The sequence below is a fragment of the Frieseomelitta varia genome, unplaced genomic scaffold (genome assembly GCF_011392965.1).
Source record: "Frieseomelitta varia isolate USP_RPSP 00005682 unplaced genomic scaffold, Fvar_1.2 scaffold_302, whole genome shotgun sequence".
Classification (NCBI taxonomy): domain Eukaryota; kingdom Metazoa; phylum Arthropoda; class Insecta; order Hymenoptera; family Apidae; genus Frieseomelitta; species Frieseomelitta varia.
The window spans coordinates 156,388-184,367 of record NW_025110038.1 but is presented as its reverse complement, the minus strand read 5'-3'; the positions used below and the strand labels follow the sequence as shown (position 1 = coordinate 184,367).

General features: G+C 36.6%; 1 protein-coding gene across 2 annotated transcripts in view; it reads left to right on the top strand.

The window, feature by feature from the left end:
- Nucleotides 1-252: 252 nt before the first annotated feature.
- LOC122529695 overlaps nt 253-27,980 on the top strand; it is a 59,215-nt gene continuing 31,487 nt past the window's right edge. For both annotated transcript variants that reach the window (XM_043656064.1, XM_043656063.1), the window contains exon 1: nt 253-554. The gene's annotated coding sequence lies outside the window, so the exon portion shown is untranslated. The remainder of the gene's footprint in view (nt 555-27,980) is intronic.

Here is a 27,980-nt window from a genome sequence, read left to right as displayed (position 1 = left end):
AGGGAAGGACGGAGAGGAAGAGGAAGAAAGAAGAAGACAGAGACGCACGGAAACGTCGTAGCCACGAAGAAGCGAGAGATCCCCCTTGGATGGAGCCGCGGTACCGCTAGATCTCGCGGCCAATCGCGCCGCCTGTTTACGCGAACTCGTCCAATCGTCTTGCAGGTTTAACCGGCAAGCAAACGCGACCACCACCCGGCCAGCACCGTTTATAAAGTGAGCTCGATGCGCCGCCTCGAAGACAGAGCCGTGCCGACAGCCCAGCCATTAGGAACGTTGATTTTTTTTCCATCTATCCGTCCGTCCGTCCGTCCGTCCGTCCGTCCGTTCGTGGAAGGAAGTGTTCCGTCGTGTGTGATCGCCCGGTGAACGAAAATTCGGTGAAGGTTTGTTCGATCATCCCTCCGTCGTTCCTCCTTCATCTCCTTCCAAAAGATCTCCGGTTTCGCGGAGTTTCGGGACAAAGTTGGAGAAACTAGTGATAACCGAGAGTGATTAGAGAGAACTGGTGAACCGAAGAGCCAAGTTTGGTATCGAGTGGATTTCTGACAAAGGTACGTGCGGAATGTCTACTGGTGGAATAAATGTTCGAACGCATCGGCGACGAAGATTCTTCTTTGATAAGGGACATCCAATTGTTGAGAGTTCGCCACAGTTCAACGATCGATCAACGCTCACCGCGAGGACGGAGAATAATAAGTTCGTTATTCACCCGATGAGAATCTTCCTCGCCGTTATTTTCGAATATGTATTCGTCAATTAGGTGGCTCCTACCTGTGTGAGAATAGATAGGGATACGTTTTGGATATATGTTTGGATGGTTACGAACGTCGAACATAACGCAAGAAGATCCCGATTGTAAAATATTGCCAGAAGAGCGAAGAGCGATGGTTGATTGGATGATCGAAGGATCGGTTGATTTTAATCGGACGCGAGCGATGATCGATCGAGGCGGGAAAATAAACGTACGTGCGATCGGCGCAATGCCTCGTGGTCGCCATTCCCACGGTGAGAGTCGAGCAAACGCGGTTCAAAGTCAGGGCCGTGTTGAGCAACGTCCAAGGCCCGTAATATCGCGCATAAAACCGAAACGTTGTTCCTCCGTCACGCTTGTTTCGCCACGCCAGCACACTTCAATTACCTTTTAAAACTAGGAACGAAACTGCGAGCATCGAACGCTGCTCGTGGATCGAGACCGATCTGTTTTTATCGCAAACGAAGAATGGACTTTTTCTTCGACAGACGTTACTCACGATTTTGTTACAAGCTACGCCAGGCCGCGTGAATAATTGTATGGAAAGGCGAAACGTGTTTCAAATCGATCGAATAATTTTCAATGATCCAGCCACTGAATCGTTTTGTCGTGTCATGCCAGGTAAAATGTTTTCACAAAGGGAAGAGAAATGCTTTGAATAGATTCGGATATTTCGAGCCGTAGGCAGACACTCGTTTGTATTCCCGATAAACGGATGATTTCGTGTCGGCTCGCGACACCAGCCGAATATTCATGCTGGTACCTTGTTTCGACTAGTCGGAAGTCCATCGACCCTCGGAACAGCACGTCAGCCTCACAATACGTAAATTCGAATAAGGTAATGTCGCGTCAAATTCCGACCAAGAATTGAAAAAAAAAGAAAAAAGAAAATTTACAAACTTTCAAGTAAAGCGAACAAATCTTAACGATACAGGCATACGTACGAAGAATATTTTTTTTTTTTTAAACAAGTACGCGTGTAAATTTGTACCGTGAAACGGATTTCGAAAGTCTTGAACTTGAAAGTCGCGCACGCAGCTGCGCGCTCGATGTCGGTGAGTTCAATGCCGGAGAGGCATAACGCCTGCCGATACTCGCACCAGCGCGGCGTCGTTACTTCGCGAAAATTACGAATCGTCGGGTTCAGGAAGTGCTTGGGCTTCAGCGCTATCGTCGATTATCCGTTCCGTTGGATACCAGTTGAAACATGATCGTGCAAAGATACACGATCGCCTGTACTTACGCGTTTTCCGTGTTGGCCTACCGATGAGAAGTTAGAGCGGCGCGCGCGTGAACTCTTCTCGCGAAACGAACGTTTCGAATAATGGCGATTATTCGTGGCTAACAAACGGAGCAAACGGAAGATCGAACGAACGAAAGTGTAATTGTCGGGTGACCGGAAACGTTGTTAGAAAGCACAGGGCGTCGAGAACCGTCCATTATGGTTCGCGCGAAAAGTTCAACAACCATTAAATCATCGGGTATGTTCGTATATTTAATTGCATAACTCGCGCGCACCTAATTACCTCTGTGTCACGCACACCTTACGGCGCGCGAAAGAATCCCGATTATCTCTGAAAACAATAAAACTGGTGGCTTTAGGGGCTGCGTACGGTGTACACGCTGCCACAGGGAAACTGTCACACGTATTGTTATTACATCTCGCGCATCGAGACAAAGGGGACATATGGAAGCAAGTTACGCAAGGGATTCGCATTATCATCGGTGTGTACTAATATTTTAATTTTAGAATCACGTCAAAAACCGATGAACCAATCTCTCTCTTCTATTTTCATAAATATCGCCGGTCGTCGGCTGGAAAATTCGAATGAGACCAACGTTGATTCGCGCAAGGTGCTACGTTTGAACAACGAACCTCGGATGGCTGTTAAGAACGATTGTTAACAAAAAACTTTAATTCGTGTGCCTGAGAAATGACGTGGAATCTATACTACTCCCGAGGACTCGTTCCGCTTTGAAACAATCCAAAGAATATTAACATCAAGCGGGATCATGGACACTGTAGATTCCAGGAGGAAAGAGGCTCGCTGTTACTTAGAAGTGGCGTGCGCGCGCACGTTCATCGCGCCGTGACGAACTCTTTCTTCATTACCGCCATCACCATCATCACCGCGATCATCATCCTCATCATCGTCGCCGTCATCTTTCCTATGCTTTTTTTAAAAGCCTCGCTTTCTACCTTATCGCCGTGTCACACAGCGTCAACCAGCGACGATCAAGATTGAACGAACTTGAGAACTACAATCGACAGCCAAGTTTTTTGTAATATTCTGGAAACACCGGTCGCGATTCCCGAGTCATGGAACTTAATTGCATTTGTCAGGAAACAGTTTGATCAACGATCCTCGATCCCGCTTGTTTTAACGATTATCGAGCAAACAGTATCTTGTTGTGTCCGATGGCGAGCAATCGGCAATGGAGAAAAATCGAGAAGTCGCCAAAGTGACCAAACACGACGTTTTCCATTTGACGATTCGCGCGTATCTACCATTCGACTCAGCAATGCTCTCTTCTCCCGTGTCAGCTCTTTTCTTCCCTTTTCCCTCTTTCCCCGGACTCGCAGCCGCGACCTGCCCCACTATCTCGCATTCAGCCGATGAAGGATCTTTCAGGCGCCGCGCCGCCTGGCCGTTGACCCCGAGGCTGCCTACGGCCCTGACCATCTTAGTAACTCCGCGCTTCGCCCGGTTACAATTAGATATCCGTCGTCGGGCGACCTGCTTCCACCGACCACCCTTTGGAATTTTATCCCGCGAAATCTTCTCAGTTAATTAACGTTTCCTCGTCGAGCGTTGTTAAGCGTCGTTCTAACAGCGACCGCTCGCCGTTGTTCGCCGTCTCGTCTCGTACCATCCGCGTCAACCGGTCCATTTGTCGCCAAGGGAAGTATCAACAGGTGTGAGACGTTTTACGCAGGAAACTCGCAACACTGCCCTATAAATCTTTGTCGTGGATCTGTTGCGTTCTTTAACCTCTTGCGCTGGAATGACGCGCATGTCGAGAATTTTTTTGTCCCAAAATTGCAATATCTTCTCAGTTTTAAGTATAACCCAGGCAAAACGAGTAATAAATTTATTACTTCTCAATAATTTCTATCCAGTGATATCATATCGACGAGTTCAAAAAGAAAGCGACGAATTATTGTGTACGGTTTGGTCATTCTTGCGCTGGAATAACGTGCCACGCATGTCGAGAATTTTTTGTCCCAAAATTGCACTATTTTCTCAGTTTTAAGTTAATATTTAAATAAGCGAAACGAATAATAAATTTATTACTTCTCGATAATTTCTATCCAGTGATATCACACCGACAACGAGTTCAAAAGAAAACGAAAGGGACGAATTATTGAACATACGATTTGGTCACTCGTTATGGTCCGCAATCGATTTTCAGCGCAAGTAGTACTTGCGCTGGAATAACGTGCTACGTACGTCGAGAATTTTTTTGTCCCAAAATTGCAATATCTTCTCAGTTTTAAGTATAACCCAGGCAAAACAAGTAATAAATTTATTACTTCTCAATAATTTCTATTCAGTGATATCATACCGACGAGTTCAAAAAGAAAGCGACGAATTATTGTGTACGGTTTGGTCATTCTTGCGCTGGAATAACGTGCCACGCATATCGAGAATTTTTTGTCCCAAAATTGCACTATTTTCTCAGTTTTAAGTTAATATTTAAGTAAGCGAAACGAATAATAAATTTATTACTTCTCGATAATTTCTATCCAGTGATATCACACCGACGACGAGTTCAAAAGAAAACGAAAGGGACGAATTATTGAACATACGATTTGGTCACTCGTTACGGTCCGCCAGTTGCCAGCGCAAGTGGTTAACGACTTCTTCTCCTGTAGTATCTCGAACCTTCAAGGATTCCGAGCTTCGCTCGACATTTCTTCTTCATTTGGCGGAAGTCTGACGAGACGCGATCGAATAGAAACAGCGGTCCGTCAGTTTGCCACGGTTCAGCCGGCGGGTGAAGATGTATGTGAACCGCATAACGGATGTCGGATTTATAAGTGACACGCGTGGAATGTCGTAACGAACGACCGGTTACCAACCGGCAAACAAATTCTCATTTGCGAACAATGAGGACGGTGCCTGGGTTTTGCGGGCGCGTGGAACGAACAGCTAGATTATGATCGTAGTAAATTACTTCGATTCGTGCGTCGCCGTGCGACGACCTTTCGACATTCCTCCGTTGATCGTTCCTCCTCCGAGGATTCCAGCTCCGTTCACGGAAGACACGGCCGTTCATAGAAGGTATTTAAGGTATCTCATTATGGCTAACAATATCCTCGAACGCGCTCCTGCCTATTATCTCTTCCGCCCTTAATCAGTAACGCTCAATTTCTAACTCGTAATTTGCGCGGACGGTGTGTGTACACGCTCGAAAGGAAGAAGCTACGCAGCCGGCGGGAAAGTGAAAAGGAAACGAGCCAAAGGAGAAACCAATTACTCGGGGAGAACGATTAGCTCTCGAAAACAAACGAACTTGGCTGCATGGAGGTGAAGGTAGCAACAAATTTCCAGTCGACAACGTTAACAGAGAAACGAGAAAATCGAGAGGGGGATTGATGGAAGATAATAATACGAAAATCGAAACTGAATGATGAGCGTAGATTAGTTCAAAGACGAAACGAAAGAGGAAAGAAGACGACAGAAACTCATTATCGAACACTTAGCACGTTTTGAAGCTACTTCCTGGCTGTGCTACGCAAATAGGTGCGAGCGCATTTTATCAATTCACTCGGCACAACCTTCAATAATTTCATTCGTGTTATTATCGTTGGTATTTCCTCGCGATTACAACCCGAAGCCTCGTGTTTCCCTGGCGATTTAAATATAACACGAAACCTCCGGATAAATTATTCCGCTCCCGTCCGAGAGAAATTACGCTTTAATTTAAGCGATCGGTCGTTTAGATTTCCTGCTTTTCTAGTCCCGTGGAAGATTTCTTATGAAACGAAACTGCCAGTTCAGAGCGCCTCGTTCTTCATTATAAAGTAAAAATAAAGGGCAATCCCCTCGCCCATCCGAGAACACCTGCACAATTGGTCGTTTGGAACGTAGTGAAAAACAAAAAGGAAATATCTGAACGGGCTGTGTAATTTCGGCGGCAGGGAGGGAGGAACAGTCTTCTCGAGCACATTTGCTTCGCAACCCGTGCTTGAAACGGCTAATACCTACTGGTAATTTCACCCTGATTTTTCAATCGCTAAATAAAAATCACTAATGAAAGATCTCCAATGTGGAACGCGCAACGTACAAAATCAACGGAGCTTTTAATGAACTCGGCGCAATCTTCTTCACTGGAATTGGTAACAAGCTCGTGAACGTTGGACGTTGCACAACCTTGTCAAAAGGACGTGCATCCTTGACAAAAAGTCAAGATAAGACGTGATATTGAATTGCGCCTTCCGCGCGGCAGACGCAACCTGCAGATCGCATCACTTGTAAATTGATAGATCAACGGTACGACGATCGACATTCGTGCATCGTATCGACGAGGGGCACAGTGACGGAGATACGCGATCTAGATGACTAGCACGATCGGGAGAAACGGAAAGGAAAACTCTGATATTGATTACTTGTTGTACTTTTTATCAATAGATAAGAGTATAATTTTTCAATGGAGTTTAAACGTCCTTTATTTGTTTTGAGCCACCCTCGTAATTTTTCGTGGGCCGCAGTATGTGGGTAAAACGGTGGATACCGGTCTCCGATCCAGTTCTTGGACCGTCCTTACGTTTCGATGCTCCACTGCGCTAAAAACATACTTTACCTTCGTCTCGTTCGTTTCGTTCAACTTTCCGAGCTTCCTTTGTTATTCTTATTGACATTTGCCTAAAGCTATCAGCTTGTTCTTCGTTCGATTTTCACAACTCGGGAAGCTACGAGATCGGAATACTTCAGCGAAGGAGTCGATTCGATTCCACTTCTTGGAAGAACAAGCGTTACGAAACCGTTTGCCGCAGCCCGTTAGAAGGCCGGCCACCGAAACCGTGTCGTTGGCGGAAGGAACACCGGAAAGAAAAAGCCGGTTCCTGTTCAGCGACCACGTCTGTTCGCCGACCGCAAGGATCGCGAGAAAACGAGGTGCTACAGTTTCATCTATTCGAACAGACATCGACGCTTCGATAGACTTTTTTTTTTTTTTTAAAAAAGACTCTACTGCTGAAACAGTAGCCTATCAGTAGTAGTTTTAGCGTATCAGGCTTCACGATCCTGGAAAAGTCCCCCGGAGGACTTGCGATGAGATTCCGCCGCATTCCGTTTGTCTGCAAATCGAGCAAATACGCTACTTAACTTCTTGCACTACAATGAGAATTTTTTGTCCCAAAATTGCAACATTTTCTCAGTTTTAAGTATATTTAAGGATAACAAATAACAAATTATTATTTCTCAATAACTTCTATCCAGTGACGAGTTATTGTATATATTGTATACGGTTTGGTCACTCGTTATGGTCCGCAATTAATTGCCAGCGCAAGTAGTACTTGCGCTGGAATAACGTGCTACGTACGTCGAAAATTTTTTATCCCACAATTGTAACATTTTCTCAGTTTTAAGTATATTTAGGTATAACCCAGGCAAAACAAATAACAAATTATTACTTCTCAATAATTTCTATCCAATGACGAGTTAAAAAAGAAAGCGACGAGTTATTGTATACGGTTTGGTCACTCGTTATGGTCCGCAATCGATTGTCAGCGCAAGTAGTACTTGCGCTGGAATAACGTGCTACGTATATCGAAAGTTTTTTGTCCCAAAATTACAACATTTTCTCAGTTTTAAGTATATTTAAGGATAACCCAAGTAAAACAAATAACAAATTATTACTTCTCAATAATTTCTATCCAGTGACGAGTTAAAAAAGAAAGCGACAAGTTATTGTATACGGTTTGGTCACTCGTTATGGTCCGCAATCAGTTGCCAGCGCAAGAGGTTAAACGCGTGCTGATATCGCTGAACACGAAGTATCCGCGTCACCGAACGGTAATCAAGTTTTTGTGGCATCCATTTGCGATAACGGCCGCCTGGCAACGGCTTCTAACATCACGTGGGTGTGAAAATAGAACAGTCGTCCCCGTTTCCATTATTCCATCCTATCGCGAGGAATCATCGTGACATTTGTTTAGTGCTTAAACCCTGATATCTCCGGGCCGTAGAGTCGTCCAGTTCGTGAAACGTACCGCTGGATCTGTCGGTGTCGTGATGTTTGAAGCACCGTTTAAATCGACGAGAACGTATAATCGTCTTTGCCAATCGATTCGCGAAGAGCACGTAATGGGTAATATAAATCGTTTCGTGAAAAGGACAACGAGCGTGCGGTCCGTAATGCTGGCGTAAACGAAAAAGAAAGATACGAAACGGGAGAAAGAAAAAAAATGAAGAGCGCGATGGAGATGGAAGAGCAAACAGGAACACACGACTGTTGCAGAATATCGGCTGCGCGGAGTTTGTGGACCGCGCAACGGTAACCGCTCCTCTGAAGCGCGAATCGTGAGACTTGCATTCGTACACCGTTACACTTATGAGCGCGAACTCCATAAAATGCTGCCGACCTTAGTTATCGAAGCTGGTCGGCGAGGCCACGGCCACGGCCGCCAACGACGCCCACTGCTCGCTCGCCTTTATTTCCTCGTCGCTCTGTTACCGTTAACCGTTGTGTTTCCCTACAAATCTCGTTCCGCGTCCTTCTCTACTCGCGACTCTCTGCCTCTATTGCCAATTGGTGCGAATTAATGGTTACTCACCTGGCAATCGTCACTTTCTCGCGAAAGGGCAAACACAAAGGAGATGTAGGACAAAGAGGCGAAGCGTAAGATAAGACGGACAATCCTATTGAGAATATTTGATATATACCTCGAAATTGGTGATGTAATCGAGTAATAAGTGAAATAAAGAATTTTTTCATTGAAATTTTTTCTTTGGTTTTCGAGAAGATTATTTGAAAATTTATCAAGTACACTCGAATGTACTAATACACTAATTCTATACTGGACAGACACAAGTAATCAACATGAGGATATTTCACGCAAAAAAATAAGTGGAAAGTGTGAAATGAAATATTTTCATTTACTAGTCGTTTTCAAAAAAATGGACTTTGACTATGTTTCGTTAAAAATTGCCTTGGTACACATGCACTCGATAACTAAGAAAACGAAGCATCGTACAAAAAAAAGTTATTCTACATTTTTTACTTTCGTACGAATAACCTTCTGTTAATTATTCTTTTTTGTCGCGTCTACAATTAGCTAAATTCAAGTAATGCTGGATTTTCAAAATTTTCAAACTCGATTTTCATCAGAACGAAGATTTTAATGAAAAAATTTTATTCTTTCTATCACGTAGAATAATTTTTTACTCGGTTGTACCATCTCTGTATATATCTTGTAGTAATCTGTAGAAAGAGATTGAAGAATGCTAAAGGAATAAAACAAAAACTAAAACTATAATGAAGTAGTACATAATATTAGATATTGATAATTATAGATAAATAATTATTACATAAATAATTATAGATAAATAATTATTACATAAATAATTATAGATAAATAATTATAGATAAATAATTATAGATAAATAAGATAGTGATAATTTATAAACCGAAGATGAAAAACACGAACGATCGGGAAGAATAAAGATTATAACGACAGAAACCATCAAATAACACGGAAGGATTCTGTTCAAGAAATTGACAAATCTCCTTAATATATTTGTAAAATAAGACCAAAAAGAGATCGAGAACAGACCGGAAACGAAGAATCGCAATTTAAAGCGAATCACCGGTTCCCCCGGCTATATACAACATCCTGTTGATTCCTAGCAGAGCTTAAGAGAATCAGCCTCATCTTTAATGGTAATGCCGGCGTCGAACGTCTATTTATCGCCGATCTCGTTCAAGTGGCAGGAGGAAAGACTCGAGAGGAAAAAGGAAGGGAATCTAAGCAACGATCTGTTAAACGATCGTTTGCCATTCTGATCCAGCGTTCTCGTCGTATTTCCTAGTAAAAACGAGGATCTGTTTTTCAACGATACGAGAATGAACGATCGAAATTTCTTGGTCCTGAAAGAAAATGGCATTCCTTCGCAGGAATTTTGTTCGTGAGTGTCGTCGTCTGCCGGTAGCCAGCAGTGCATAGCTTCCCGTTTCTGTCAGTAATGCTACGCAACGGTGCTTCTGTTTCTGTTCGCAGTATGGATCTGCAATCGCGAAGTGCACGCCGATATAAATATTGAGCGATCGCAGATGGCGTACGAGCGTGTCTCGTTCCAACCGGTGAATTACGCTTCGGACGTCCATTAACGGTACATCTTATAGATAGGATAGTCGTGGGATCGCGATCGCGGATTTCAATCGCGCATTCTGGCAGATGCCACGTAATCCGATGCCATCGATGTTTCTTCCGAAGGGATGCATTTTTCATCGCGAGTCGGCCTACCGCCGATAGATCGTGCATCGAAACGTTTTCGTCTAAACGACCGATCCGAATGAACTTCTGTCGGCTGAAAGTAATCAGCTAACAGAGAATTGGGTGTAATTTCGGGCGGATTTAAGATTATATTAATTATTATTATATATTATATTACTTATAAATTTTAATAACAATACATAAATATAATTTAAGTATGTCTTACCATGGATCATCAAATTAAATAACAAATTTCCCTAAAAAGATTAAAAGGCCGCCATAGTACTTTATTTTAACGATACAGCATTTAATTATATAAATTTATCTTAAATTAACATAATGGGGTATCTAATCCTAGTTTATTATTTAATTTTAATATATTTGAATCTAAAAATGTATGCTATTAATATTAATTTAAATTTCACCTAAAATTAATAAATTATATATTATATTACTTATAAATTTTAATAACAATACATAAATATAATTTAAGTATATCTTACCGTGGATCATCAAATTAAATAACAAATTTCCCTAAAAAGATTAAAAGGCCGCAATATTACTTTATTTTAACGATACAGCATTTAATTATATAAATTTATCTTAAATTAACATAATGGGGTATCTAATCCTAGTTTATTATTTAATTTTAATATATTTGAATCTAAAAATGTATGCTATTAATATTAATTTAAATTCCACCTAAAATTAATAAATTATATATTATATTACTTATAAATTTTAATAACAATACATAAATATAATTTAGGTATATCTTACCGTGGATCATCAAATTAAATAACAAATTTCCCTAAAAAGATTAAAAGGCCGCCATATTACTTTATTTTAATGATACAACATTTAATTATAAAAATTTATCTTAAATTAACATAATGGGGTATCTAATCCTAGTTTATTATTTAATTTTAATTTATTTGAATCTAAAAATGTATACTATTAGTATTAATTTAAATTTCACCTAAAATTAATAAATTCGAATATGATAATTATTTTTATTATAATAAAATTAGTAAATTATTAACTTACAATATAAGTCTAACCGCTATTGCCGGACCGTTATTCGATTCTCAGTTTCAACGATTTCCTAGAATCGTGTAACGTAGCGAATAAGTGTAGCGATTGCTAACGACGCAACAGAGAATTAATAACACGATAAAGCGTCTTCCTTTTCCGTACAACGTCCGCCAAACGAGATAATGAATCTTCCGGGGTTTAACGCGATTCCGTGATTTCTTAGGATAAACGGCGAAGAATTAATGGATGCATCGTTGACACGCGATAATTAAACGCGCCGACGCGAATCCACTCTCTTCGTATTCAGATTCACTACCTCGTAAAAGATTCCAAATTGTCGTTAACTCTCGTCGATCATACCCTTTCCCCTTTTCTCGAAAGAAACGCGGATGGCGCGAATTCTTGCCGATCATTTCCAATTTTTCTTATCACTTGTCACGCATGCGTGCAATCGGCTGTGTCAGACGTACGCGCGATTCCGTGAACAGGCTTAATTAACAAGTAACTGTATCAATTAGAGACACGACGTGGCCAATTGTTTCCATCCGGCGGGAATATTTCGTGATTTATAATCATTCCAGACCGTTACCTTTCTCTCCCCTTGACGAAATACGACACGGCGACGGAAGAGAGAGGCGAGACAAAGGCGAGATCCGCGTCAATCCAAGCGATAGAGAGAGAGAGAGAGAGAGAGAGAGAGAGAGAGAGAGAACGAGATAGAATCGTCGATTCTAATTCCACGCGATGCGCGCCTAACTGTATGCAATAACTGTGGCACAAGGTGAACAATCTTCGTCGACTTTAATGCGACTTTAACGACAGCAGCTCTCACCGTTACCGGTATAGGAAGTTCCTGAAACTCAGTCAACGAAGAGAATTATTGTTTTCCCGGGGATTACACGTTGCAGCGTATCCCGCGTTTGTCTTCCTTAACTAAGATTCATCGTGTCAACTACCATTTCAGGACGAGTTTCCAGCTTGAAAGCCTCTAGCCGTGACGATTTAAGAAGTTTGTTATTCGAATCTCGAAACGAATCGACTAGGATTTCTATGAAAATCGTTGTACGCGAAAGAAAGTCTCTGCCATTTTTACGCCACGTTATTTATCCGCATCTTTGTGTTTATAAATTTATGAAAAAATTACTAGCAATTTGCTGCACGATGGAACGGAGAAATTATTTGTTTCTTATATCTAGATTGCAGGTGTTTATGGAATTTTATATTTTCATAAGAAACAGAATCCAGATAGAAAATTAATTATACCCATTAGATGTTATGAAGAGTATTATATTTATATTTCAAATATAATTTTCCATATTATTTATTTATTTATTTAATTTTTCATATTATTTATTTGTTTATTAACAAAAGAAGAAGTACAAAAAGAAAGAAAAAATTAAACAATAAAATAAAATAACACAAAACAAATAGCAAATACTATACTGATAAAATTGTAAATGTAAAAGGAACAATATTACGCCATATTTGCGAAAGAGGACGCATTATTTTACGCGCTTTACGTTTAATCCGAGATTGCGAGTCATTAAAAAGATCAAGATCAAAGTCTTCTTAGCTATATATTGGAAATCCTGGATATAATCGAATTGCTCAAACGTAGACATGGTAAAAAGAGAAAAATCTGTAAGATATCCGGAAAGCGCACTTAAGTTAAATTCCTGTAATAAGGGAAGTCGATTTCTGCATTAAGGATCCTGCTTAGGGTGCGAAGAAAAAGTAAATCAGAAATTCGACGCCTATCTTCCAGAGTATCCATATGCATCTAAGAAAGAATATGTTCATAACTTAAATATTTCATTATACCAATATTTTATCATTAATATATGATCATTGAATACTATTGATGTCCTAAACTTGTAACAAAATGCAAGAAATTTATGCTGAATTCGTTCCAATAAAGCACAATGAGTTGTATAGAGGGGAGATCAGATAACGTAGGTATATTCCAACAATAAGTATGAAATGACAAGAGAAAATTACAGTGCACGCAGAATAGACGTGTTCTTAAAATATCAAGAAATATTATGAAAATATTAAAAATACGCTCTAAAAATCATGTCTTAAGGTCGTAGAAGCTTTGTTATTCGAGTATGTAAATAACAATCATTAAAACATCCAGATCTTTAAACATATAGCTGCGTTGCGTGCATTTTTGCATTTTTAAATATTTCATAAATACATGAAAACACACAATCTACCTGTATTTTCGTTTACGGATTTAAAAGAGGATGAATGCAAAAGCAATCACAATAGATAGATAGATTCGTTTCAAAACGGTCGACTGGCCTAACGAAAGGATTTTAGCCGAGCCAGCTGGTTCGTTCTTTGTCCCAACATTCTCGCTTCTTTCCTTTCCTCTCGATTTTACGAGAAGCTCCACCCCTCCATCGTCGAGAGACTGTTTATCATGGCGAAAGAACTTTTATCGACCTTATTTTCATTGGCAGTAAGAAAGAAAAAAAAAAAAGAAAAAAAAGGAGACAGTTGCGCCGACCTCGCAACGTATAATTTAGGAGCGATCGAATCTGCGGAACAGGGCCCGCTAACGTGTTCTATCTCTCGCAGGCCGATCCTGGAAGAGAGCGCTGCATCGTCCGGTATAATTTTATGTTTGACTATCGGCGCGATGCACCGAACCTCGAGCGCAGAAACTTTCTGTTCCCGGGCGCGCTATTAATATTCAACGGGCGACGCGGCCGGTCCCTCTGTTTAGCCGCTTCTTACACGACGAGTTGCGTCGCGTCGGTGGCAAATTAATTCACGACCACATCGACGCAAGCGGAGGCCGACTTAAGTTACGTCTGCCTGAACTTCATTAATTGTAACGTTAAATGGAACGGGAGAGACTGGATCGCGCGCGCTCAACCACGCTGAACTGTCAGTTGCGGTACAACCGCAAACGGAGACTGAGACTCTGGCCAATACCGTTAAAATCGAACAGAAACAGCGTTCGAACGTTCTGTTCCATTTTCGACAATAATCTTGAAGTTCGCCGTGCCCTCGTGTAATTTTACGAAGAAAATGAATTTTTTTTTTTCTTTTTGCGGATATCGATGCCTAATTAATGCTTTAAGGACAGTTTGACGAACCTAAAAATTACGAATACTTTGGAGGGCTAGTAAAAAAAAAAGTACATATTTGATTGACATGAGCCTTTGTGGTTTATTTTAACACATTATGAACTATAAAAAGCAACATTGAAAAAGAAAAAAAGTGGGCTCTTATTTAACTTTTCAACGGTATCCTTTTGCATAACTTTTTTTTACATTGCCTAACGGTGTGCATGATTCCAGCGAAACAGGATTAGTTGCAACGAAAAGGCAAAAAAAGTTCGAAAGTAAACAATATTCTCTAGGGATCGACGATCCAACATTTTCATTTTTGTAAAAATTATGAAAATAGCAGCATTTGTTTTTGATGTATCGAATTTGTGCCAAAAATTTCTTCGTTTTTTGTTTATATTTTTCGAAATTGTTAAAAATTTAAAAATGTTCGATCGTCAATCCCTAATAAATGTTACACTAAAGATGCGTGCCAAGTTTCACAGTAATCGGTTTGTTAGATTCTGAGATATCTTGCACACCGTTTCTAAAAACCTAGTTTCGAAGAAAACGAGTTTCAGAATGTTGAAGTTCATTTTTCATATATATCATTTTTCATATATATCATTTTTTTACTTACATATCGCGGCTCACAGTTCTTATAATTCACAACTAAATTGAACCCAAGTCCCCCTAATATTCGATTCACCAAAAGTAATATTCGAATCACACGATTTACACTTTATAGTACTGCTTAAAGTTGTAAACAGTGATACAAATTCAATTATTCTGGATTTATTATTATACTCCAAAATAAGTCGTTTTATATGCTAGGGCCTTTTATATATTATTTCTAAGACTTCAAACTACCATTTAAAACAATTTTTTATATATTATTATATATCTTATATATATTATTTATATATTATTTCTAAGACTTCAAACTACCATTTAAAATAAAACAAAAAAAAAATCGATTATTCCCTGACCCCTTAACACAACCGTGCCGCGATGAAACGTAGCAGTATCGACTAATTTATGAACAGTACGTTCATAACGCAGATCAACAAATCTCTGGAATTTTTCGGAACAATCGATGATATCAACAACGATGTAGCTATCGCTCGAAGCGAAGAAATTGAGGTGAGGCGACAGCGGCGAGTCACGACTGGGACGTTCCGAGTTTAACGGTAAATCTCGTAACAAATCGAACGACCGATGAGAAATGGTCAATGAAACGCGGCGCGACTAGTTTGGTAACTCGAATGGTTGTCCGATTAAAACCGTTGCTTGGTCAACTTTTGCTCAACCTAATTTCCAGCTGACCCTGGACTAAGTTCAAGGCAAATTTCGGGTCGAAAGTGGGCCTTCCCTTCTCCTGCCAGTGAAATGCTATCGAACGAGTGGAACAACCGCGAAAGGAAGTAACCGTTCTAGATTTTTCTCCAGCCGCGAAAAGGTCAAAGGTCTATGTTGATATATGTCACTGATATTTGTTCCCGAACAAACTACGGAGTCTCTGGTCATTGAATTACAAATAAAAGTAAATGAACGAAAATAAATAAATAAATTTTACAATGCGTTCACAGAACGTTCAAAGACCTATGTAACAGTTTTTTCTTATTATTGCAAAGATTATACAATCATCATTTATCACAGGAAAGATAAATTCGTTACAGAATTTATTCTTTTATGGCGAATTAAATTTACTAAATTTAAATTGTCATTAAAAATGCATTCAATTTGAAGACGAAGATTCATAAGAAGATAAGAACATAAGACCATAACATAACATAAGAATATAAAATATGGAGCGTAACAAGCCAAGCGAATACAAATTATTAAAAATATTTGTCCCACTAGGGATCAATCAGATAATTTATCATAATACTAAAGATTCTTTTTACATAAAATTTGTAGAATTCAGGTCGACAGATTGGAATTTTCTTTTATAGCTACAATATTAAAAATTAAAATTTCTGCCGTATAAATTAACTTAAAAGAAGTACAGATGAAACGTTACGTTAATGCAACCGACAATCCAGTTCCACGGCCAAGGATTATAGTCAGTTTTACGCGCACGTGGGATCACGCTTACGATCATTTCTGTGGAGTGGCGATTCCTTCGCAGAAAAAAAAAAAAAAAAAAAAAACAGAAAAGAAAAATCTCTCTGAGGGATCGGATGAACTTGACACCGAGATTGCTTGTCTACCCTCGGCCGTCAGTCGTTGACCACCCAGATGGAGCAGTCTATTAGCTCTTAACTGCGCGATTATTTTCAAGGAAGGTTCGTTTCATTAAAAACGATCAGATGCTCGTCTGGTTTGTTAAATCGCGTAGCTTGCCACGGTTTGAAAGAGAGTCGTTAAACGGAGCATTACCCTAACGACATGAAACGCTTCGGGTTACTCGTGACTGCGCGAGTCGCTCGGATTTCTCGTCAGTTTTTTCCACAACGATACTTTTCGCAATTAAACACTTACTCTCGGAACTTCCATTTTCTCTTCGTAATTCAACAGTTTTCTTCATCTTCGAAAGTAACGGTTGGCCATCTGAATAATGGCAGTTAATAATAAAGATCCGCCGCTATAATCTTTTCATTCTCGTGATCGTGAAACGGACGAAAGAAAAGGCATCGATGGAGAAAGGGAAGCGAGAAGGCGCGCTCGTCTTCGCGTAACGGTAAAAGCTTCCTCGAAACGAGGTCGAAACGAAGCGATTCGAAAAATCTTGGGATTACGCAACCAGGCCTAGGCCTCCGGTGATTAATCGTTTCGTGAACACCCAGTAGCATCCGCAGATTCGTGAACTGGCATATCTTCTTTCCGCCGTGTTAGAATAGATGGCAACTGTAAGAACGTATCGATATGGTAGGAAACAATAGCTGAGCGAACTATGCTAATTAGATGTCACGCGACATCTCTGTACAATTACTATCACTAACTATTTTTCTAGAATATTCCTTTTAAGGAGCCAACAGCTCAACTTAGAGATATATACGTTAGAAGTTAAGGTGTAAGAAGACGTGCTTTTGTAAATATGCGATGTTGTTGATTCAGTTCACTGTCTAATTATTTAATAAAAAATAACACGCCGCGTATACCTTTTCCAACGAATTCCAATTCTCCATAGAGAGTTTTCGATTCGTGGAAGAGAATCGTTTCATTTACGCTACTTCTTAAGTAAGAAGTTCCGGACCAATTTGCATCATCATTTCCTTTTTCTCGTATAGCTGATTGTCAAGTAAAATTTCTTTCGTCAACATTTTAGCTATTAATCGTTCATCCCTGTTATTCTGTTTATTTTTCATTTTCTTTTTAGTAAATTTTTAATTTAACGGCTTTTCCCAATTTTGATTATTTCGCTATCGTTTCTTTGATAAGAGGTTCATTTTTTTTTTATACGTATTCACTGAGACAAAAGAATTAATGCATAAGCAATGCTATTTAATGCATGCAACTGAATACATATTTAAATGAAATACTAGTAAGAAAATAGTAAAAATAATCTATGATGTTATATTTGATCGTCTGATTGTTGTACTCGATGGAAATTATATTGTGTTCGATACCATTTCGTCTGATAAATTGTCACAGATAAAATGAAATATTTAAAATATGTAATATCTTCATGACATGAAAAAAAAAAATTCTTTCAATATAACTTTCCTCAGTCAATTTCTTATTTTAAAAACGAGCTGAAGCTTTTCAAAAAGTCTAACGAAATGGCTAAAATTAGGAAAATCTGCTAAACTAGAAATTTAGCTCGTCTTTCTTTGGAATAGCATCTCATTTTGGAATACATAAAATATAGAAAAATTATATTCAACATTAAAAACAAATATTGAAAGATTTATATCTTTATACTTTGTTAGCAATATCTCTAAAATAAAATGTCCATTTCAAATTATATACAGAGGAGAATAGCAGCATATTTGTGCTTAACGGTATATTATAAGAATGTTTATGGCCTTCGTATCAAATTAAATTAAGTTTAACTTCCTGTATTCTCTTCGTTAATTAAACTTCAACGCATCTATGCGTCGCTAAGCTCAGCTATTTTGTCTATCCTATTACTCTTCCAGATTCATTTACACTAATCCGCTTATTCAGAATTTTTACAACAAATTAAATTGCTTTCTGACTCACTCAACACATTTAAAGATAACATATATAGAGTTAATGCTTCTTAACGTGCCATCATTGCTGTGCTTCTATATTTTTTCCTTTCAGTATTATTTTATACTTGTCACTTTTGTGTCATACTATCTTAATGTCTTAATATCTTTTACTCGCCTCTATGGTAGAACATTTTTGTGTTCATTTAAAAAAATTTTATATATACACTTACTGACAAGAGTTAAAAAACTTTGAAGGCAATTCTATATGAAAAAATAAACAGAAAAATTGGCATAAAATATTTTCATCCGATTTGATAAAATCGAATTTGAAAAATCATGAGATGGCAATATATGTATCAAAAAAGAGTTATTCAGTCCAAGTTTAAAGTAACTGATGCAACTGGAGGAAAAAAATTGAGCAGTAATTTGATAAATTAAAAAGCAAAAGTACATTAGAATCCGCTAATTTTTTCCTTAATTCGATGAATCGAGTTATGTATGCAACAATGAATGTGATATTTCCAACGGTATTTATAATACAATGAAAAAAACAAAATGAATATTTCGCGAAAATTTGTCATTTTCTACGAATAGAAACAATAGGAGAACAGAGCAATACAATATACACGTTGTACTGAATTGTACAAATATCTCATGAATTTTCAAACTTGATTTTTTCGTAAAGCTCCGAATAAAAAAATTTTATATCAAACTTTTTACTTATTTTTCTGTGCATCACCTTTTTTCTGGTTGTATAATTATTTACGGTTTATATGTTCTTGTACAACAGGTACGTGTTCCAATACTATGAAATTTGCAATGATAATATTAACAATATAATAAATAGAAATCTAAATCGCTTCTTATTCGTTAATGTAAATAAATGAAATTTATTTTTTGTATATCGTAACATCTTATAAAATAATATATTATCATTTGTTTAAGATAGGTATTAATGGAATGTTTAAGTATTCTTTCGAAATAATTAAGACACTTGTTATGATACAAAATTAATGTAATTAAAAAGCTAAGTCAGTCTCCAAGTTAAATCCAACATTTTTTCAAATTACATCAATTAAGAGTTCATTTTTCATCAATAATTCATTTTTCAAATAAGATAGAATTATTTGAAAAAATTACAAATATATGATCTAATATATCAACTTAGTTTGTGTTGGATTAATTAAATCAGTTGTAAATGTAGTAAGTATTGAATCAGAATTTGACGAAAATTATAAACATTCATACACTGCTGTTTTTATTAAAAATGATTATACGAATCAAGCATAATATGTTTCTTGAATTCTATCATACGTTTTTTAACTGATATTTTGTTTCAGTACTTTAAGTAACTTTTATGAAAAATTATTAGATTCCAAAAAAATACTTATATTCCGTTAATACATGATATATTATCTTCTTCATACTTTTTTTATTTCCAATTATTTATGAATTTCTTTGAAATTAAAGAATAAACAATAGTTTTTTGAGAAATATGTTATACATGTGAAATAAATAAATAAATAAACAAGGCATAAAGTCCACCGGGATAAATACTCATATGTTGTCACATTAATAATCTAATTAATAATAAAACCACTTAGAAAAATAGAAACGTAACCTGAATATAATAATTATTTAAACTAAAGACATCTCTAGTAAGAGAAATATGCAATTTCAAATTTATTATCCAAACATAGAATATTCCTGAAATCGTGCCTTCTGTCAGGATATGATTTTACATATAAAAATAAGTCGAGAAAGAAAAAGGACATTCTTCCATATGCACCATTTTCGAAAAATTTAGTTAATTCTGGATAATATTAATAAGGGGTTATCTTATGCACAATAATAAATAATAATAAAAAAAATGTAGAATAAAATTTTTTCATTTACAACTTCACTTTTAAGAAAATACGCCGAATATGTTGTTTTGATACACATGTACTTGATGAACTTTCAGACTCGAATACGAAGCATCTTACAAAAAAATTTTATTCTACATTTCTTCCTTATTTTCATAAAAAATAACGTTCTGTTAATTATTCTATGATTAGCTAAATTCAGGTATACTTGATAAATTTTTAAACTCGAAAATATGGAGAATATGGAAAATTTTTCTCCCAAAATTTATTTTTACACATAGAATCACACTCTGACCGGTTGTGTCACAATTTCAGAAACATTCTGTGTATGTGATTTGCAAACGAGCAGACTTTTCGAAATAAAGAAAACTTTTATCTGCGAAAGCAGCACGATGAGAGAGTGCTTCAAGGACAGGGCGACGACTTGTTCTCGGCGCGCAAGATGCTCGAAAGAAAACGTGTTAATCTCGTAAACGTTTTGCCGGTGTACCGTTCTAACGGGCCCGAACTTCGCAAGTACATCACGTCTCTGCCAGAGCGCCGAAGAAACATCAAGATTACCAGGTGAAAACAGCGACTGTGGTGTGTCTTGTAGGTAACACTGTGTCAACGCGGATACTACGATGCGATAATGGAACCGGTAACCTTATGATCCGTTTCAAGACAAGGAAAGCAGCCTTCCCCGTTTTTATCGATTTCCAGATCCATGCAACAACCTGTTCAACGAAGCAATTACACGACTCGAGTCGATCGTCGAACGAATGGCGGCAGATTCAATGTCTCGCATTATTCATTTCTCCATTAGCTCTCTTCTTTCGACTTATTCTATATATATTCGTGGCATCAAGTTGAATGAATCTGTCAAATTGCTTCAAACAGCGATATATTGAGATTTTAAATGATAGACCTACAAAAGTAACGCAATTATGGTCGTGAATTAGCGAATAAAGTTCGTGACGCGACAAAATGTAACATTAAATCGATAATCAAAACGGCAAAGCGACGTCTTCAATTACAAAAGGCGACGTTCAATTGCGTAGACTCAGTTACTCTTTAATTTGGTGTTCCTGGCGAATGAATGCAGCGAGGAATGTCTAAGGAGCGAGAGTGTTTTCTCACTGGTAGTGGAAGCTTAAAGGGCGCCTGCCGATTGATTACAAGGCATACAGCTGTGCTTGTACCGTGTTGCGGTTTGCCTTGCCACGGAGCCACGAAAGAGAAATAATGCAAGTGATTTTGATTCGCAACATCAACGTACCGTGTAATTTTATTTCGATTTCTAGTTCGCTAAGCTACGTGATGACTGCAGAAATTACAATTGACTTTTGTCGACACGATGCAGCATTGTTGACGATTCTCTTCGTAAAGTACAACTCGACGATACTCTTCGTAAAGTAAACCTCGAGGAGTTTAAATTCTGCGCGTTTATGAAAAATTTGGAAATGCAGAAATGCACAATGTAAATAACACGAAAAAATATAATATAATATTTAAAGTATAACACTTCTCATAATATTTGTTAAATGAATATGCTTCATTTTTCGAATCATATTCACAAAATCGTATACTTCCGCTAGTAATTATATCTAATACCTTTTTTTTTTTTTTTTTTTAATATCTTATAATCTTCTCTTTCGAACAAACTTGATTATTTATCTATCGAATAGAAAAAATAGAAAATGATAATAACAAGTAGACCAAACAATAGTCGAATGGAAACTTCGAATAAGAATTTATGTTAGATACACTACATTTCAAGATAACGCGCTTTAAAATTGAAAGTTGCGTGCTCCTATTGAGTATACTCTTTTCTTCTATTTTACGTCGACTTCTGTTGAAATATTTGCAATCTGTGTGAACGATAGAACCAATATTATACTAACTCAACTTCGACCAAAATGTAACATAGATGTTTCCACTCAGTTGATTCAGCTTTCAGCTTCACTACATCTTATTGTTAGTCTAAAAAAAAAGACAAGTTCTCTCTCAACTTCGATAAACACAATTGGTTTTCCGCGCACCATTGATCATGCAGCAACGTACGTAGAAAACAATGATCATTATCGAGTCGTTGCAACATTGATCTGTCTCATTCTCGGTAGAAACGACAGTGAACAAAACAGATGAAAGAAAAGAAAAAAAAAACGGAGAATGATTATTTAAAAGTTTTTGCGCCGAGGCCGGTCTTGCCAGCTGATCTCGCAGCTCCTCTGCAATTCTGTGACTGACGTCAAGTACATATTACTAACCGTTTGCTCGTTTCAGTTCTCTTCTCAAGCTGGTAATAAATCCTTGCATTGAGAACCGAAAACATGGAAAATCGGTACATGGCTAGCTCTTGTCTACGTTGCTCGTTTCGTTTTTCATCTGTATCTTCTTATTAACTTCTGATTGAACCTTCTCTTGTGCTCGATAAACTGATGAACAGTACAAAGATACAAACATACATAAATATCAAACTTAATTTCATTCAGTACAGAAATGTTAGACCTGTTTCTTTTTTTCTTCGTCAAAGACATTGAAAGGGCGTGGTTTGTCCTTGCGCTGGCAACTGGTTCGCGGACCATAACGAGTGACCGAACCCTGTACAATAATTCGTGGCTTCCTGTTTCTTTCGAACTCGGTATGATATCACTGGATAGAAATTATTAAGAAGTACCAATAAGCAATAATTAAGAAATTATTAATAGACTTATCATTTGTTTTGCCTGGGTTACATTTAAATATATAAAATTAAAGCTGACAATGAGAAACTGTTGCAAAAAAAAAGAATTGTCGACGTGCGTGGCACGTCATTCCAGCGCAAGAGGTTGAAGAAGTAGTTACGTCGAAGCACAAGAAGTACATCCAATGTTGCCCTTTGATTTCAAATGATCGCCACATCCGCCATTCGTGCTGCACGCACGCGTTGCTGCACGCGTTGTTCAGCGCCGCGGAACGAACGCACTGTGCTTCGTGCTTTTACTTCCACGAGCTTCGTCGGCCGTACAGTTCATTAACTCTAAATGATATCTCGTTAGATAACACGTCGAGTCAAACTTAACCCTATGGAAGCTATCACGGATAATAGGGAAACACTTGTTCTTTCTCACCATTTCCAAGAATCAAGATGTCGGTATCGAATTTGCCAGTTAACTCTTTCTTTTCTTTCTTCTTTCACACGCGACTGGTTTTCATACCTCGCGTGATTTACAAAAAGGAAACGAGCAATTTCGCAAATGCAGCCCTCGTCTGCGCTTCAAAAGGATCGTGTAACGTTAATATCGAATAACCTCGCTCGCCATTTAGCTCGATATTATTGGTAACGCCCAAGCTAACAACTAAATCCTGGATATTCATTTTTTTTCTCGCTAATGCTGTCTGACCCGGCTCATGGCCGTGTTCCCGAACTTTACCAACGAAAATTGCCAGCAATCTCATCGAGTTTGCAATATACTTCGCGTTTCCAAGGGTGATCCGGTACACGTACAATTTCACGAGCAGAAGAAACATCTCGAACGAGGGAGAGTCGCGTGCCGACATTTCTGCGGCTTTCGAGTTACGTAAACGCAATCGCGATTACCTCGCGAGTCTCGTAAGCGTGGTGAAAGTACATCCTCTGTCTTCCACCTGGCACTGACCCGCTTTTTCAGCGACCGTGAAACAGACCCCTGGAACTTTCTTTACGCGAACTCGTGCGGTTTTGTAGGATGATCCTGAAAGCTGAAGAAATCGAATCCGCAGCGCATAAGACTATGGTTACAGTGAATGCATATGCTAACGAGTACGAAATCTTTGGGAAACGATAATCTAATAAAAAAATATTTCGAACGAAAGTTGCGATCAATTTCTGGCAAGTTACAAATTGCAATATAAGAAATTCCCAGAAATTTTCTTTTCCAATAGAAAAGTCTAGAGCGCGTTAAATTTTTTAAATAACACTGTATTTCTGACTTCACAATGTCAGTCGACTATAGTCGATTCATCTTTTACATTAATTTTCGAAATCTGAGGTTATTATAATCCATTATATTGGTAACAACAGCATGAATGATAATATGTATGAACTTATGTATGCATTAAAGTAAAAACGTTACACAATGTTAATATTTTACCGGGATATCAATAATGAATAAATACATTGTTCATACTGCTAAAACAATTGCAGTTTTTCATGTTAAAATTAAACAATTCTAATAAAAGTTGAAATACTATTTCAATAAATATTAAAAAAGTTACATAGTACTATGGATAGACAAGTATAAGTTTTTTTGAAATAATGATGTGATTAACCGTTGCTGTAATCATCCAGAAATGATCTTTACTAATTCCGAAAACATAATTATGAAATATCTTTAGTATAAACTAGTGCATTTGACTGTACTTTATTTTGCCAATAAAATTTAATATTACGTTTGTATTTTCAACAAGACAGATATCCATCTCATATCGCTTGTTATTGTTAATGAATATCTAGACATAAGGTTTGGAAATCATTGATTAAGTACTTGTGGATCTATTCTTTGGCCATCCCGATCCCCTAATTTGTCTTCATTAGATTTTGTTATTTAAGGTCATTTACTGTCAATTTATACTGAGTCAATTGAAAAAATGAAATATATAAAACAGCGAATTCGCAGTATACGCAGCATTATAAAAAATGTAATCAAGAACATAAATTAATATTATTAAATTAATACATATAGGATGTCAAGAAATAATCTACACCGTCTATTTGATGGAAACACACATAATATTTCCCGCAAAATTTCCCTTGATCTTGAAAATTCAATGTTAAAAATCTTTTTCTCTTGCATTGTGTTCTGCTCATCACAAGGGCCAACTTTGTGAAAAGAACCACGAGTCAGAATATATAATATAGTAAAGTACAAAACATATTCATAAAATAACAAGAAATTACAGATTTCATCAATAAATAACCAAGTTTGACATCATTGATTTTTACTTGTTAATTGTACTTTAACAAAAAAAATGCATGTATTAAACAAAAATATGTATCCAAGAAAAAATTATTTTAATATTATCTTTGATTTGAAATTAAAATTTCTGAGTTGATTTATATTATTCGACAATTGGATAAGTTCCACTGATTTGATGTAGATATATATTATTCTGGCATGTAAATAAGTCAATTCTTCAATATTTGGCATAAGATTCATAACACCAATTTAAACATTTGAAAGAACTTCAAAGAAGAATCTGCATACATCTCGTGGGCAAATTGTTCGACCAAATTCGTTTATTTTTTAATATGATCTCGTTTTACAATTACGTTAAAAAATAAGTGTAAAATTATAAATGAGTATCATATATAAAATAAAATGATGAGCCTACATGAGATGAAATGATAAATTTTACTTCTGTTATCTTACCCTATATAAATTATATGGATAGATAATATCAAAATAAAACATCAAATTTCTTTTAAATGACTAGGTGATATTCTTTCTACATTTGTATAAATGTCAAAAAAACTTAACTAGAAGTTAAACTTCTACTCACTAATTTATAACGTTGAATTTTGATAAGGCACTCTTGTCAAATCGTTATTTCCTCAGAAGTTTCCATTGCGTCGTCTTCTGTCTATTTTATTATGCTAAAATATATATCAGTGATTCATATGTAAGAAAATCGATCTGCGTTGTAACAAATATAACCTCGACCTTTCCTATTTTTAATTTGAATATTTAATTAATGTTTCCGCGATAACGATTTCCTTCATTAACTCCACATTTATAAATTCAAGGTCATGGTATAGCATGAAAAGTTGTTGAATTCACTTAGATATTAGCAACAATTTTGCTAATACACAGATAAAAAATTCGTTACATATATCGCAATTTGTAGTTTTTTACTGAAAATTGATTAAATTTTCTTCGAAACATCTATTTGTCAGATTATCAGAAGTCTTTAAAAAAATTATGACGCAGATCCCGATAGTAGTGTATGCATTTCAATCCTCAAATGTTTCATTCGTCAAAACACATATCCACTGTACGTATACAATAAATACAAAATCTACACGTACTTTCGCTACGTTTTTTAATTTCTGTATAACTTGATCAAATACAGTTCTTAACCATCGAATTATATTTATTATATTTATTAAGTAAATGTCTAGAGGTATTGTAAAACTGATACATCGATAACCAATAATGGCCGTATAAATTTCAATGATCAAGGACAAGAAGAAAACATCGACTCGATAAACGCATAAATGCATAAACGTAAAGAATAATTACTCAAGATAATAAACGAGCCACTCGTCATACTTATGCCGAGAATCAAGATCAATCGGTGGATTAATCGTACGCTGTTGAGACGTCAAGACGAACTGAATTCCGAGATCATTCCCAGTCACGTCGATACATCCGAACTTCTCAAGCTTAACTAATTGATTGGCGTTCGTTTGCACGCTTCCTTGTGTTGAGCAATCCACGCTTCTCCGCGGCCGTTTAACTCGACTTATTCAAAAATCTCAACCGGCTCGCAAATCATCGAACAACGAGCACGCCGAGAAAATTACACGGCCAACTACGAAATCATACGCGATTCCCTTCACTGCCGGGTCATCACTTATCAGCCGGCGAGCATTCCCATGGACGTGCAATTATAGCTTGTTCCACGACACGTGGGAGCCAGTTTCAATGAGCTTTCACGAAGTAAAATGAAAATCTAAAATCCTTTAACATTCGAAATAACAAAGATCATTTTTCGAGTGAAATTGTAACACCCCGAATATAGACTTCCCTCTGAGCATCGGCGCATATACAGTTGCGAATAATGATTGTTTTTCCACCGGATTGTGGATTTCTGTGTGAACACATATTTTTTGCATTACGTACATATAAAATAATTTTATATAATTTTATAATAATATATAATAATATAAATAAATATTTTTTGTATCACATACATATAAAATAATTTTATATAATTTTATAATAATATATAATAATATAAATAAATATTTTTTGTATCACATGCATATAAAATAATTTTATATAATTTTATAATAATATATAATAATATAAATAAATATTTTTTGTATCACATACATACAAAATAATTTTATATAATTTTATCATAATATATAATAATATAAATAAATATTTCTTGTCTCACATACATATAAAATAATTTTATATAATTTTATAATAATATATAATAATATAAATAAATATTTTTTGTATACATACAAAATAATTTTATATAATTTTATAATAAAATAAATTTTAAAATAAATAAAATTATATTATAAAATAAAGAAATATAATAAATTTTATATAAAAATTTATATAAAAAGGAAATAAAAACGTATTTTCGATATATTTTGTATTCTGCTGTCAGTTTTGCGAATGAATCATGATTTATAAGTCATATGTATCCATGATATAATTAATGTAAGAAACTAATTCTATCGATAATATTCCATACGTAGACGCTATCGTCAATTTTACATTAATACAAATAATTCAGATGTTAGTTTAATTCCATCATTCTCGGAATATTGACCATTATACATTAATACATCAGTTCTTAATATCAATCATCATATAATGCTTAAAGCAAAAGATGCTAAACAAATTATGTTAGTGAAATATCAAATATAAATTTTATTACCGAAGGTAGTGCACGTAATAAACACTGCGATGAAAAATGTCACACGCGAATGCTGCAGTTCATTAATACAACAATAATAAA